Source organism: Canis aureus, chromosome 19 (assembly GCF_053574225.1).
Source record: "Canis aureus isolate CA01 chromosome 19, VMU_Caureus_v.1.0, whole genome shotgun sequence".
NCBI classification, from domain to species: Eukaryota; Metazoa; Chordata; class Mammalia; order Carnivora; family Canidae; genus Canis; species Canis aureus.
In genome coordinates, this window is record NC_135629.1 from 57,457,759 (window position 1) to 57,472,672 (window position 14,914).

Genomic DNA, 14,914 nt, shown 5'->3' on the forward strand with positions numbered 1-14,914 from the left:
CATTCTCTCAAAAATTTCAGTTAAAAAAGAGACATACTTGGGTAGCCTGGGTGGCTCAGTGGTTTAGCGCCGCCTTCAGCCCAGGGTGTGATCCTGGAGACCCGGGATCGAGTCCCACATCAGGCTCCCTGCGTGGAGCCTGCTTCTCCCTCAGCCTGTGTCCCTGCCTCTGTGTGTGTGTGTGTGTGTGTGTGTGTGTCTCTCATTAATAAATAAATAAAATATTTTTAAAAAATAAAAAATAAAAAAGAGACATACGAACAGGAACATAGGAAAACAGCATCACAGCAGATGTGCCAATAACATGAGGCCGAATGGAAGAATCTGGGGGCTGCAGCTTTCAAGCATTGACCTTGTAGAGCTACATGAATGATTTTCCCTGTTAGCGCCCAATCAAATCATTTTTACAGAAATGATTTGAGGATAAAATTCAGGATGAAAAGCAAAAAGGAATGCTTCCGGGTGACTCAGGGAAATGGCTTCACTTGGGACCCTCTGTTTTCTTTTCTTTTTTTTTAAAGTTTACTTATTTGACAAAGAGAAAGAGAGAGAGAGAGCATGGGGGGGGGGGCGGGCAGGGAGATCAGGGGGAGAGGGAGAAACAGGCCCCCCACTGAGCAGAGAGCCCGACGCAGGACTCGATCCCAGGGCTCAGGGCTCATGACCTGAGCCGAAGGCAGACGCTGAACCCACTGAGCCACCCAGGCGCCCCTGGGACCCTGTGTTTTCAACTGCAAATAAGCCACTCTCAAATTCCTGGAAGGAATAATGTTACCAGTTATATTCTTGAAAAACGGCAATAAAACCAGAGATACAGGGGAAAGAATAAAGGGAAATGGTTGCAAACAGTTAGAATTGGTCATTTGTTATTCTTTGATCATTTGCTGGCTATCTGCATATTTTTTTTTATTATTATTTTTTGGCTATCTGCATATTTGATAGTACAAACTAGAAAACTGTTTTTGGGTAACTTTTTATTTTGATATCATTTGAAACTTCTGCATGAATAGTATGAAGAATTCATGTATGTGCGTGTATGTCTGCATGTGTGTCTGTGTGTGCACACGTGTTCGTGTCTCTGTGTGCACGTGTCCGTGCATATTTGTACATGTGTGTATATACACATATACAAATTATGGGTGTTCCTCCTTTTAACCCTGAGAGTAAATTACATTCTGCACCCCTTTATCTTGAGATACTGCAGTGAACTAGGTTTTGAGAGTAAGGGGCGCCCTCTTGCGGTCACACTTTTTCTCCACTGAAAGAATTCCTTCTACATTCTAGAAACAATGACTATCCGTATATGTTTCGCAAATATTTTCTCCTTGTTGTCGCTTCTTCCTTGTTTGCTTCAAAGTGGCTTTCAAAGAGCAAATACTTAAAATTTTAATGACCCACTTGATCTTTTCGTTGTGTGTGTTTGTCACATTTTGCATACTATCTAAGAAATATTTGCCTGGCCTGAGGTCACCAAGATTTTTTTTTTTTAAGATTTTGTTTATTTATTCATGAAAGACACAGAGAGAGGCAGAGACATAGGCGGTGAGAGAAGCAGGCTCCGTGCAGGGAGCCTCATGTGGGACTTGATCCCAGGTCTCCAAGATCACACCCTGTGCCAAAGGCAGGCACCAAACCGCTGAGCCACCCAGATATCCATCACCAGGATTTTTTTATCCTGTGTTTTCTTCGAGATGTTTATGGAGTTTCGGCTTCTACACTCAGGTCTACGATTGGCTCAGAACTGATTTGCGTACGCTATACTATGATGAACTCACTGTTTCTGCATACACAGGCATGTTCTTAAAAGGAAGGCCTGTAAGAATTTTCAATTCGCCTTAAATTGGGCCTGTTGATTTAATGCAGTTGTAACCAGCTGTCCCAGCACATCCCAGTCACCATGCATAGCACATCGGAACATCTGCAGCTGCCTGAGATGGGAGCTCCCAGTCAGGAGCTGCCCAGAGTCCCCAGGCCTGTCCCAGCCCCTCCTCAGGCACCCTGGACCAGCCCCCCACCCCCACCAGAAGCATCCAGCTGGAACCTGGAAGAGGCTGGGGCTGCTCCAGAGGAGGGGGGGGGAAGTGTGGGGAGCCGGGTAGGGGCTTGCCTGGGAGTGATGGGACTCAAACAGCTGTGCAGGGCCTGGGGGGAGGGGGAGCGCAGCAGAGGGGACAGGCTTGCAGTCACTCTGCTATCCACACTGGGATGTATTACATTTATTATATATGCCATTTATTAATATAGTTAATACTTTTGTCCCTCCCAGCTGCAATCTAAGAAGGATGAGGGCAAGGCTTTCTGCGTTCATTTACTGCCATGAGCCCCGGTGCAGAGGACAGAGTCTGGGATACAAGAGATGCCTAATGAGTAGGTGTTGGAGGAGTCCACAGGCATTTTTCCGGTCTACCCAGTGCAACAAAATAATCACAAACGTGAAAATGTGAACTAGGCCGCCATCCTGTGGTCAGGACAGGATACCACGCTCATCAGGAAGAAAAACCGCCTGTAGAGATGCACAAACCCTGACTCCATTTCTGGAAGAAGTAAAAGACATTCCAGGGAGAAACATCCCAATGGCGTGAATATCTTTTCACAGGAGGTGCAGGCACGCGGAAAGCGTGCAAGAAGCATTTACTACCAACGTCAACGGGGCGCTCAGGCCGCGCTCGGTGGCCACGCCCCCGGCCGCACCCCAGGGCCTCGTCCTGCCTCTAGCCACGCCCCCGGGGGAGGGTCCAGTCTTAACCACGCCCCTAGCGCCATCTGGCTTCAGTCAAGCCCTAAGGGGGCGGACCCGGAGGCTGGACCCAATCGCGTTCCAGAGGGCGGGAGGATTAGCGCTCCTCTGCTCGCCGATTGGAGGACGCGGCCCGCCCCTCCCACCACGGAGGCTCCACCAATCCCGAGGCCGAGGCTTGTTTCCTTTTTCCGCTCCCGGCAGCCCCGGAACCGGAAGCGAGGGCGCCGATCCGGCCGGCGGCTGCGGCTGCGGTGGCACCTGCGTCGGGACGCTCGCCTTTCCTAGTGGACGTTTCTGTGTCCTCCGCGGAGTCCGACCCTGCGTCTGCTCGACAGCCAGGGCTGGGTCAGCGGGCGGGGTCGTCCAGCCCGGGTGGTGGTCCCTGGGCGCGGGGGCGCGGGCCGAGCCCAGGCTGGGGGAAGGGCGCGTGTGGGTGCGGCGTCAACGCGGCCTGTGTTCCGGGGCCGCGCGCAGGGGGCGGGGCCTGCTGGACCCGGGGCCCGTCTCCTTGGCAACCGCAAAGAGATGCAGGTGGTTGCGACCGGGAGCCCCTTCCCGGAGCCTCCGCGCCTGCTGGGAAATGCGGCCCGATTCTCGAGCGTCCGGGGGAATCAGATCGTCCAGGCACAAGAGGGATGTTCCCTTCTTAACTGAAGGGACACGGTTTTCAGCAAGTTGGGAAAGGGGGGCGGGGGGGACTCCGACCTGGGTGGTTGTGACACCGGCGCTGCAGCGCGTTCTTGGAGGAAATATTTCTTGCTGATTCTGCAGTTGTTTTTTTTTTTTTTTTAATTTTTATTTATTTATGATAGTCACACAGAGAGAGGGAGAGAGAGGTAGAGACACAGGCAGAGGGAGAAGCAGGCTCCATGCACCGGGAGCCCGATGTGGGATTCAATCCCGGGTCTCCAGGATCGCGCCCTGGGCCAAAGGCAGGTGCCAAACCGCTGCGCCACCCAGGGATCCCTGCAGTTGGTTTTACCGACTCTGCCCTCCCGGCCCCTGAATGTCAGAGCAGGGACTTACTGTCTCAGCTGATTCTTCCTGTCGCTCCTGCCTGCCGTGCTGAGTGCGCCATCGTACTCGCCTGGGCGCCAGCCTCCGGCTCCCGTCCTGGCCCCAAGCCTTAATTGGTTCTCAGATGGTAACACGCAGTTTGCCAAGCTCTTCAGAGCCTCTGAGTCCACGTCTGTAAAAATTGAAGTACAGCGGGACCTGCACTAGGCAGGTAACAAGTGCCGAGAAATGTCAGTTGTTAATGTCCACTCATCATGGTCATCCTCATTCCAGTCTCTCTCTCTCTCTTTTTTTATTTTTATGATAGTCACAGAGAGAGAGAGAGAGAGGCAGGCTCCCTGCAGGGAGCCCCGTGTGGGACTCGATCCCAGGACCCCAGGGTCACGCCCTGGGCCGAAGGCAGATGCTCAACCACTGAGCCCCCAGGTGCTCCTAGCATGTACATTTTTAAATTTTATTCATTCATTCATTTATATTTTATTTATTTATTCAAGAGAGGCACAGAGAGAGAGGCAGAGACACAGGCAGAGGGAGAAGCAGGCTCCATGCAGGGAGCCCAACGTGGGACTTGATCCCGGGACTCCAGGATCACGCCCTGGGCCAAAGGCGGCTCTCAACCACTGAGCTCCCCTGGCCTGCCCACGTGTACATTTTAAATTGCAATGCAAACTGCCCGATTGTCCTCGGAGCAGCCTGCAGGGCCTGATAAGAGCTGATTTTACCCAACGTTGGCCAGTACTTGAAAATCTTGAGTTCATGGTCACCTGGAGGTGTTGACTCGGTTGTCATTTGTGCGACTGTTAAAATTATTCACTGAAGCTCCTGTGTCTTGAAGCTGCTTTCTATGGCACGCTTCCTCGGCCGGGTGTTGCAAAACTCACTTTTTGAGATTTGATTCTTCTGTTATTTTTAAACACACTTATTTTTTCCAGTTATTTATCAGAATTAATTCTTGCAATTCTCTTTGTTCCCTGCAACCTGTGATTTTTGTGGTGCTGCTTTCAGCAGCAAATGCTGTCCCATGTGGTAGCCCCATGAGGCAGTTTCAAAAAATTTTATTTTTATTTAAAGAGTTTAGCGTATGTTGTTTTCAAACAGCTTTACTGAAATATAAAGTGTAAAAATCTAGGGCTTTTAGCACCCACAGAATTGCACAACCATTGCCACAATTTTAGAATATTTTTGTCGCTTCCAAAAGAAATTCTACCCTTTAGCTACCACCACCCTGTTTCCGTATCCCCTCACCCCCACTCATAAATTTTCCATCTAGAGATTTCCCTCTTTGGGATATTTCATATATAGAGAGTCATACAATATGTCGTCTTTTGTGACTGGCTTCTTTCATAAAGTTTTCAAGGTTCATCCACATTGTCAGTGCTTTATTTCTTTTTAAGACTGGATGATCAAAAAAAAAAAAAAAAAAAAAGACTGGATGATCTGGGCAGCCCGGGTGGCTCAGCGGTTTAGCGCCGCCTTCAGTCCAGGGCGTGATCCTGGAGACCCGGGATTGAGTCCCACATCAGGCTCCCTGGAGCCTGCTTCTCTGCCTGTGTTGTGTCTCTGTCTCTCATAAATAAATAAAATTAAAAAAAAAAAAAAAAAGACTGGATGATCTTCCAGGGCGTGGATGGGCCACATTTTGTTCATATCCTCACCTGTCGGTGGACATTTGGGTTGCTTCCACCTTTGGGCCATTGTGTGTGATGCTCCTGTAAACATTTGTGTACAAGGATCTGTTCGAGGGCAGCCCTGGTGGCTCAGTGGTTTAGCGCCACCTTCAACCAAGGGCCTGGTCCTGAAGACCAGGGATCAAGTCCCGCGTTGGGCTCCCTGCATGGAGCCTGCTTCTCCCTCTGCCTGTGTCTCTGCCTCTCTCTCTCTGTGTCTATCATGAATAATTAAAAAAAAAAAAAAAAGGATCTGTTCGAAACTGTTTTCAGTTCTTTCCTTAGATACTGTTAAAGAGACAGCAGGACCGAAATGGAGTCACTTGTGCCAAGCCCATGCCACCAAACGGAGCCGTGACACCTAACTTAACTGCAGTTCAGCCTCTCCCAGGAATCGCAGCCAGGCAGCTGGGAGTCTCCCGGTTGGGTGATCTGCCTGATGGCTCATTTTTGTCCCACAAGGGTGACCTTGCCTGAAACCAGTCTGCTCTACTAATAACTTCTGTGTTCTCCCTCTGTCTATGAAAACCTCTCATTTTGTACAGCTCTCTGGAGCTCTTTTCTATTCGCTAAGAGCACATGCTGATTCATTAAATACCGCCAATAAGATCTTTAAAACTTAGATATATATATATTTTTAAGAATACCGAGGAGTAGGGATGCCTCGGTGGCTCAGTGGTGGAGCGTCTGCCTTCAGGGCCGGGATCCAGGCCCTCCGGGAGCCTGCTTCTCCCTCTGCTTATGTCTCTGCCTTTCTCTCTGTGTCTCTCATGAATAAATAAATAAAATCTTTTTTTTACGTTAATTGCAGAAATGTGTATATGAAATGATTCCACTTTCATTTAAAAAATAATTAAAAGACCATAAGGAAAAATTCTAAAGGCTGTTCACCTAACACCCAAGAGACCAAGCCCTAGGCCACGCCCAGAAGAGGAGCCTGGCCCCCGCGGACACGCCCACAGAGCCTTTCTAGCCACGCCCACGGCCGTCTCATTCCCTGGATACGCCTTAGTCGCCCCGTTGGGCCCTAAAGCCCAAGGCATTTCTGGTGGGCGGGGACTAGGGTGTCTCCGCCCGGTGATTGGAGGACTCGGCTCGCCCCGCCCGGCTCTGAGGTTCCGCCTATCCCGGCCCCCGGAAGCCTCGTCCCTTCCGGCTCCAGAGCCGGAAGCGGAAGCGTTTGGGTGCGACCGCGAGTGGCTTCGCGCGCGGCCCCGGGGCTCTGCGGGGGGCGGTCGAAGCGCTGGGCGCGTGGTTTTGGCGGCGGGTCCGGGTGCGACGCCGCGGAGGGGGCTCCGGAGGCCCGTGGGCCGCCTTCGGAGGGCGCCGGGAGGTGCTGCGGCGCTGGCCCCGGACTTCGCAGGATTAGAGACCGGAGGGGGCGGCGGGAGGGGCGGGGAGGTCGGGCTGTGTCCGGCCCGCCCGGGAGGAGCTGGCGGGGGGCCCGGGCCCACCGTGTTCGTGCTTGCCCGGGGGCGGGGGACAGGGTGGGGGCCTGAGCGAACGGCCGAACCCCGGGTCACGCCTCGGTCAGGACGGCGCAGAGGCGGAAGGACGGGCCGCACCCCGGGGCCGGGAGGGCCGAGGCGGGGCGGCGAGGACCTGGGCTTAGGGACCTGGCGGATGGGCGTCTAACCGCGCCGCTGCCCCCTGCCAGCCCACCTGCCCGCCGGGGCAGACGGGGGCTCCTTGTGAGCATGGACGCTCTTTTTTTTTTTTTTTTTTAAGATTTTATTTATTTATTCATGAGAGACCCAGAGAGAAAGACAGGCAGAGAGACACAGGCTCCACGCAGGGAGCCCGACGTGGGACTCGATCCCGGGTCTCCAGGGTCACGCCCTGGGCTGCAGGCGGCGCTAAACCGCTGGGCCACCCGGGGCTGCCCGAGCGCGACAGGTGCAGCCAGCCTCGGACCCGGATGGATCAGGACCAACGCGGATCGCTCCGTAACCGCTTCCTGGAGGGCAGGCTGCTGGGCTCCCAGCGGAGATCACGCATCCCTCCGCGCGGGTGTGGGCGGGGGCCGCTGCTCCGCCAGTCGCAGCCTCACTTCCGTAGGTGAGCTGGGCCATCGCAGGGTTATCCCAGCCCCGGACAGCACCCAGTCCGGAGCCCAGGAGCCAAGCCCGGCTGTCCCAGGCCTTCCTCAGTGTTCCCAGAGCTAAGCCTAAACCCTGTGACAGGTCTTTTCTAGCAGCCTCTTGCAGCGACGCCCCATGGTTTGCTATGTCGTGTGTGCTCCCCCGAGGCCCGTGTGCACAGCCGCAGGTGTGTGCGTGTGTGTGTGTGTGTGTGTGTGTGCACGGGGTGGGGGGAAGCACTGACCCAGGCTAATACAAAAGCGCTTCCTGCAGTTTGCGCACCCGGTGGACGTTGTATCTGTGCAGCTGGGATTTTATTGTCATCCTGCAGAAGGGCGCAGAGCAAATCCCGACAAACGGCAAAGGCTCATTATTCTCGGTAGCCAATTTCCATCGCAAAATTTGTTTGTGCAGAAGCCAGTTTAGTTCTTGAATCCTGCGTTCGGAGCCTTTAAACCATTCCCTTCCACCTGCATTTGTATTTCTTGTTTGGTGTGAAGTCAGTCAAAGGAAAGCTCAGAGACTAATACAACATCATTCGCTGTATTTGCCACTCGGATTTAATGAAATGTAACTGTGGTGGTCTCGATGCATGGGAATGTGAAGTTTGGGGACACTTGGGTGGCTCAGTGGTTGAGAGCATCCGCCTTTGGCTCAGGGCGTGACCCTGGGGTCCTGGGATCGAGTCCTGCATCGGGCTCCCTGCATGGAGCCTGCTTCTCCCCCTGCCTGTGTCTCTGCCTCTCTCTGTGTGTCTCTCATGAGTAAATAAAGATTTTTTAAAAATCTTGTTTTGTAAAAAAAAGAATGTAAAGTTTGAAGCTCTCTCTGAAACCCCTTCCAGCCTCCCCAGAGGTATGCAGTGTTATGCTAGTGTATTTTTCCAGTTCACATGTCCTCATCCTTCAACAGTGTATGGGGTTTTGGTGTGGTTTTGGAGAACTTACCTAAATGCAAATGGTATTGTCCTTCATATAGGTATCTTCTAAATTTTTTTAAATTTATTTTTTTAAGATTTTTTTTTTAATTCATTTGAGATAGAGAACAAATGGGGGGACAGGCAGAGGGACAAGCAGACTCCCTGCTTAGCAGGAAGCGTGACATAGAATTCCATCCCAGGACCCTGGGATCACAACCTGAGCCAAAGGCAGACGCTTTAATGACAGAGCCACCCAGGTGCCCCATTTATCTATTTTAAAAAAATGAACCAATCATTAAAATTTTATTGTTAATTATCTGACGACATGGGAAAATGTTGGATTGTTTAAGATTTTATTTTTAAGTACTACAACCATTACATTTTTAAGTAAGAACACCCAACACGGGGCTCAAACTCACAACCCCAAGATCAAGAGTTGCCTGCTCCACTGACTGAGCCAGCGAGCTGCCCCGAAGGTGTATTGTTAAATAAAAATATTACAAAGCAGTACTCCCAATCTTTTTCTATGTTTTTGGAGAGAGAGCGAGCATGTGTGAAAGCAGGGCGAGGGGGTGGGGGGCAGGCAGAGGGAGACAAGAGCCTCAGGAGGTTCCACGCTGAGCGCAGAGCCTGACGTGGGACTTGATCTCACAACCCTGATGTCATGACCTGAGCAGATAATCCAGAGTCGGACGTTTAACTGAGCCACCCAGACACCCCAATACAATCTTAACTGTGTTTAAATTTTTGTTTAAATTAATAGACTTAATTTTTTATTTTTAAAAAAAATTTGTTTTTGAGAGAGACAGAGGCCGAGGGAGAAGCAGGCTTCACGCGGGGAGCCCGACGCAGGACTCGATCCTGGGACCCCAGGGTCACGCCCTGGGCCGAAGGCAGACGCTCAACCGCCGAGCCCCCCAGGTGTCCCTAGACTTAATTTTTTCGAGTGGCTTTAGATTTGTAGAAACTTAGAGCAGAAAGTATGGGTTCCCACGGGCCCTAGGCTGCGCCTCCTCTGAAGCATCCTGCCCTCCTGGAGCCTTCGTCCTCGCGGGGGTCCTGGTGTCCACAGACTATTAACTACAGCCCGTGGCTGACAGGAGGGTCGCCGCGCTGCCTTCCGTGGCTTCGGGCGGGTGCGGGGTGACGCGTGCCCACCACCGCCGTGTCACTGCCCCCAGCTGCCCCCGGCCCCCTCCCGCCCGGCCATGCATCCCTGCCTCCCCGCTGAGCCCCCACAGCCACTGATCTTTGTGCTGTCCCCACGGTTTTCTCCTCTTCCAGAATTGTCGTAGACTCGGAATCACGCGTCGGGGACCTTTCCCGACTGGCTGCTTGCACGCCGGCTGCGCTCAGGTCCCTTCCTTTCCAGGGCTGATGAGGTCCCCGGGTGACTGTCGCACAGTTCTGCTGCCCGCTTGCCCGGGAGGGACACCAGGACTGTTTGGGGTTTGGGCGACTTTGCACCAAGCGGCCGGGCACGTCCCCCCGGGGTTTCTGTGTGGCCGTGCCTTCGAGTCCAGGTAAACCCCCAGGAGTCGGGTGGTCCCATGAGAGGCCGTTCATCAGTTTCGTAGTGAGTCACCAAAGTGAGTCCGGGGTGACCGCCAGCCTCGTGTCCCCGCTGGCCTGGACGGGGAGCTCCTGCTGCACTTGGGGACCGGCGCCCCGGTGTGGGGCATTGTCGCAGGCCTGTGTTGGTAGCTCATCGTTGCTTTAATTCACGTGTCCCAGATGACCTAGGAGGTGGGGCATCAGCCCATGTCCTGCTTCGTGTCCCCGCATCTTTGAGGAGGGGTCTCTCGGGTCCTCTGCCCGTTTCCGATGGCCTCCCCGGCTTCCTTGGTGTTGAGATTTAAGGATCCTCTGTGACCAGTGCGCGTCCCTTATCAAGGTGACCGTGTCGCCAGCATATTGGGCAGCCTCCTGCCTGCCGTCCCCCTCAGCAGGGCCCATCCCACACACCCGGACGCTGTGATCTGTGTGGGGTCTGGCCGGTCAGTGCTGTCTGTCGTGGGTCGTGGGGGGTGCCGGGGGCCGGTGGGACGAACGTGCTCCAGGCTATGGCCCCATCCTATGTCACTAAGGGCTTTCCAAGGGGCAACCGGGTGGCTCCGCGGTCGAGCGTCTGTCTTCGGCCCAGGGCGTGACCCCGGGGTCCCGGGATCGGGTCCCACGTCGGGTCCCCGCAGGGAGCCTGCTGCTCCCTCTGTCTGTGGCTCAGCCTCGCTCTGTGTCTCATGAATAAATAAGTAAAATATTTAAAAAAGAAAGAGATGAGGGCAGCCCGGGTGGCTCAGCAGTTTAGCGCCGCCTTCAGTGCAGGGCCTGACCCCGGGGTCCCGGGATCGAGTCCCACGTCGGGCTCCCTACATGGAGCCTGCTTCTCCCTCTGCCTGTGTCGCGCCTCTCTCTCTGTGTCTCATGAATGGATGAATAAAATCTTTAAAAAAAAGAGATGAGGGTAGCCTGGGCCCCGGGCGTGTGCGCGGAGGGGTGGCCCAGCTGCAGCGGGGGGGGTCTCCAGAAAACCAGCCCCGGCCGCGCCGAGCTCCGTGGGGCCTGCAGAGCCCGCCGGCCAGCACCTGGGGCCCGCTGTTCTGATGGCCCAAGCTGACTAATTACACTGATTATGAAAGCTTAATGAGCTCACTGGTGCCCGCCTGACGCCCGTGACCTCCCGGGGGCTCCGCGGCGCTGCCCTATCAGTAACGGGCTGTGCTGTGTCTTCAAGGTTAAGGGCGCTCCCCTTTCGCCTCCTTCCCTGGGATGGGGACGATCTGAGGTCGGGGTGCTGGACGGGCGGTTGCGGGGGTTCATGGTTCAGACAGGACGCCCAGGGGCCGGGGGCGCCGGCGAGCATCCTGGCTTGGCTCCGGGTCGGCCCAGGAGCGACCTGGCTGCTGACCCCGCCAGGTGGGCACCCCGAGTGGCTCCTGGTCCTGGCGGCGTTGGGCCGCGGGCACTGGCCGGCGCGGTGGCGGCTGCTTCCTGGCCGCACCAGAGGCTGGTGACACCAAGGCCCCGGTGCCCAGCCGGCCGGTGTCTGATGGGGAGTGGGTTCTCCCGGGGGGGCAATCCCGGAACCCCATTCATGAGTTCATTGGGCGCCCGGCCTAGGCGGCAGCCAGAGAGTTAATCTGCAAAGCGGCCGTGCAGGCGTGAGTGTGGCAAGGCCGCAGCTCTGGGGTCGGCGTGTGGCGGCCTCCAGGATGGCGGGGTCCTGGGTGCTCGGCCCCCCTCTCCCACCTGCCCCCAGGGCCGGGGCACCTGTGCATCCCCACGAGGGGAACGCCGGGGAGGGAGGGACGGTGGCTGCTTTCTCAGGAGCTGGCCAATTCCTCTTTCCTCCAAAGGACCCCTGCACCCCCGCACCCCCGCACCCCTGCACCCCGAGGCCGAGACCAAGGTGCCTCCTTCCCAGGCCTGGAGCCGGGCAGCCGGCGGGGCCTGGGCTGCACCTTCCCTCCGGTGCCTGAGCCCCACAGCAGGTGGAAGCTGCTCTGCAGGTGCTCGTTCCCGCCCGCTCGCTGCACCCGGCCCGTGGGGGAGCGTTTCCTCCGTGGGGCCCGGTCTCACGTCCCTGAGACCGTGACCTGACCCGAGACCGAGTTGCACACAACCCACTGAGCCACGCAGGCGCCCCAGAGCAGCCTTTAAGCCATGAGTGGCTGTGGGAGGACTGGGTGCTCCCCGAGGACTCCCCCCTGGCGGAGGGCGTGGCCGGAGCCCCCCCGAATCTCTCTGCGGGGTGAAGTGGGGACCCGGGAGCCCTTACCTGCCCCACCCAGCCGCGTGTGTCCGCACCAGCACCCCCGGCCCTGAGGACCACCAGGGCCCCCCTGGGGCAGGCTCGCCCCGTGACAGCAGCTGCCACCACTCTTGCGGGTGCGGCTGGTGGGGAGCTCGTTGGTCGGCACGGGGCCCTGTCCTCCGGGGAGCGCGGAGCCCTGCGGCCGAGGCCGTGGGCGCCTCTCGGCTGCGACTGGGGGCGCCGGCCCATGAGGACCGTCAGCTGTGTCCCTACAGGCGCGACCCCCTCCCTGCTGCTCCTAAGTCAGACCTGCCAACACCTGCACCCCAGGGTCTGTGGTTTCGGCCCCAGTTTTGGGAAGGGTTTGGGATTCCTTGCTGGGTTCCCCCACGTCTCCCTGCAGGATAGGGGTGTCAGCCCCTGGACCTCCCGGGGTCTCCTGGGGAGGAACTCTCCGTGGCACCCGGGCAGCTGCGTGCACTCAGCGGGCTCTCTGCTGTCTGGACTTACGAGGACACCTGTCCTGTTGGATCTGGGCCTCCCCCTAACCTTCCTTTGTCACCTCCCTAAAGGCCCATCTCCAAATACCCCCACGCTGGGGTCGGGACTGAACGAAGGAATGTCGGGGGACCCCATCCAGTGCCCACAGGGACCTTGGGAAGAAGACACCTGCAGCGCAGGAGCTCAGCTTCACGTGGGGTCTGCACAGGTGGCTTCCCATGTGGGTTACCCCCGTTTCTTCTTCTGAGGTTCAGCCTCATTTATTGTAAAATAATCCTTCCCCAAGTATCTACCACCTGTGTCATTTGTGGGTGACGGCAGCAAACCCCCGGGGGTGCCCGCCCACGCTGCTCTCTGCCCCCCGGGGTCGGGGGGCTCCCCGCATCTGCCGAACCCGGGTCCAGGCTTGAAAACACCTCCGGGGGGCTTCGGGCTCCTACTCGCCTTCATCCAATGATTTCTTCTTCTCCTCTTCCTCTCATTAATGTTTTAAAATTGAGGTGTAGGGATCCCTGGGTGGCGCAGCGGTTTAGCGCCTGCCTTTGGCCCAGGGCGTGATCCTGGAGACCCGGGATCGAATCCCACATCGGGCTCCCGGTGCATGGAGCCTGCTTCTCCCTCTGCCTATGTCTCTGCCTCTCTCTCTCTCTCTCTCTGTATTATTTATCATAAATAACTAAAAAAATTAAAAAAAAATAAATAAAATTGAGGTGTAATTTGGATACTGTTAAACTCCTCATTGTCAAGCATCCAACTCAGGCACTTCCCGTCTAGTCTGAGTTTATCAGGATTGTAAGCTCTGGGGAGCATCTACTTATTATGTACATCATTTTCTTTTTTTAAAAAAAATATTTAAATTCAATTTGCCAACATATAGTATAACACCCAGTGCTCATCCCATCTGTACATCATTTTCACAAAAGTTTCACAGGCAGCAGTATGCAAACTTGAAATAATTTTACAAAACAGAAATAACGTGACAGTCCCAAGTGGTAAAATGAGTCTAATCCAGGCACCTGTTCCAACGTGGGGGAGGACGTCCTCCCTGTGGGCAAACCCGGAGTCCTGTGTGGCTCCAGGAGGTCCCTGCTCCGGGCGGCAGGAGAGCGGGAGAGGGGATCCTGCAGGAGCTCGGGGAGAGAATGAGGCCAGGGCTTTGGGCGGAGACGGGGCAGGTGAGGACACGGGCTTAGCTGGTGACGTGTTTGCCAAAGTAGCACAACTTCCAACCTGTTTTGAAACTGTGTAATTATCTCAAACTATTTGGAACTGAATTATCAGTAACACAGCCTGTAAGGTTGCAAATTCAGCGACCATGAATTCGGATAAGAATCCTAACTCACTTAATAGTTCAAATGAAGGAATGACTTGTGATTTCTGAACTTTTTATCCCTTCAAACAGCTCATGGGATCCTTTTTTAAAGTTTTAAAAATATTTTATTCATGAGAGACACAGAGAAGAGGCAGAGACACAGGCAGAGGGAGAAGCAGGCTCCCTGCGGGGACCCTGATGTGGGACTCAATCCCGGGATCCTGGGGTCACGCCCTGAGCCGAAGGCAGATGCTCAACCACCGAGCCACCTGGGCATCCCTAAAAAGCTCATGGGATCCTGATGAGCCTGTTCCCCAAAGGCCAGAGCCCCGGAAGAGGCTCCCCCTCCCGCTGGGTCTTGCACAGGCAGACGAGGAGCGTGTCTGTCCGGGAAGGAGAGAAGGAGGCGCAGTGAGGAGCCCCACGTCTCGGGAAGCCTGTGGCTCAGGTATCATCGGCTGCCGCCCCGGGACGTCGTCGCTGTCCTGTCTGCACGGGGTGTGCAGGGCCCCCCAGGGTTCGCCGCGAGTCTAGATGCAGCAGGTGCATCCCAGGGCCTCCTCCCTGGAGGGTGGAGACACGGGGGCCCACCCAGCTAGGGAGAGGCCGGAGGTGGCTTTTCAGGGACGAAATGTGCAGGTTGGTGGGTGCGATGCGGTCCTCCTGGGCTGGGCGCTGTGCACGCCACTCTCCCCAGCGTGGCTGTTTGCAGTAGAAGCGATCAGTCTTTCCCAGTATTGAAGTTTGTTTCCTTTTGTCCCCTGAGGGTCAGAGGAGGCCAGGGCCGTGCATCGGACGCCCTGTGACATCTCGGTGGTGGGCGTGTGGGGGCTCCAGAGGATGAGATTTACCACTGCAGTGAATTTTAGTGTTCTCTTTTAGATGACACACCTGTGGTAGGAGCTGGGCGGCCAGATTCACTA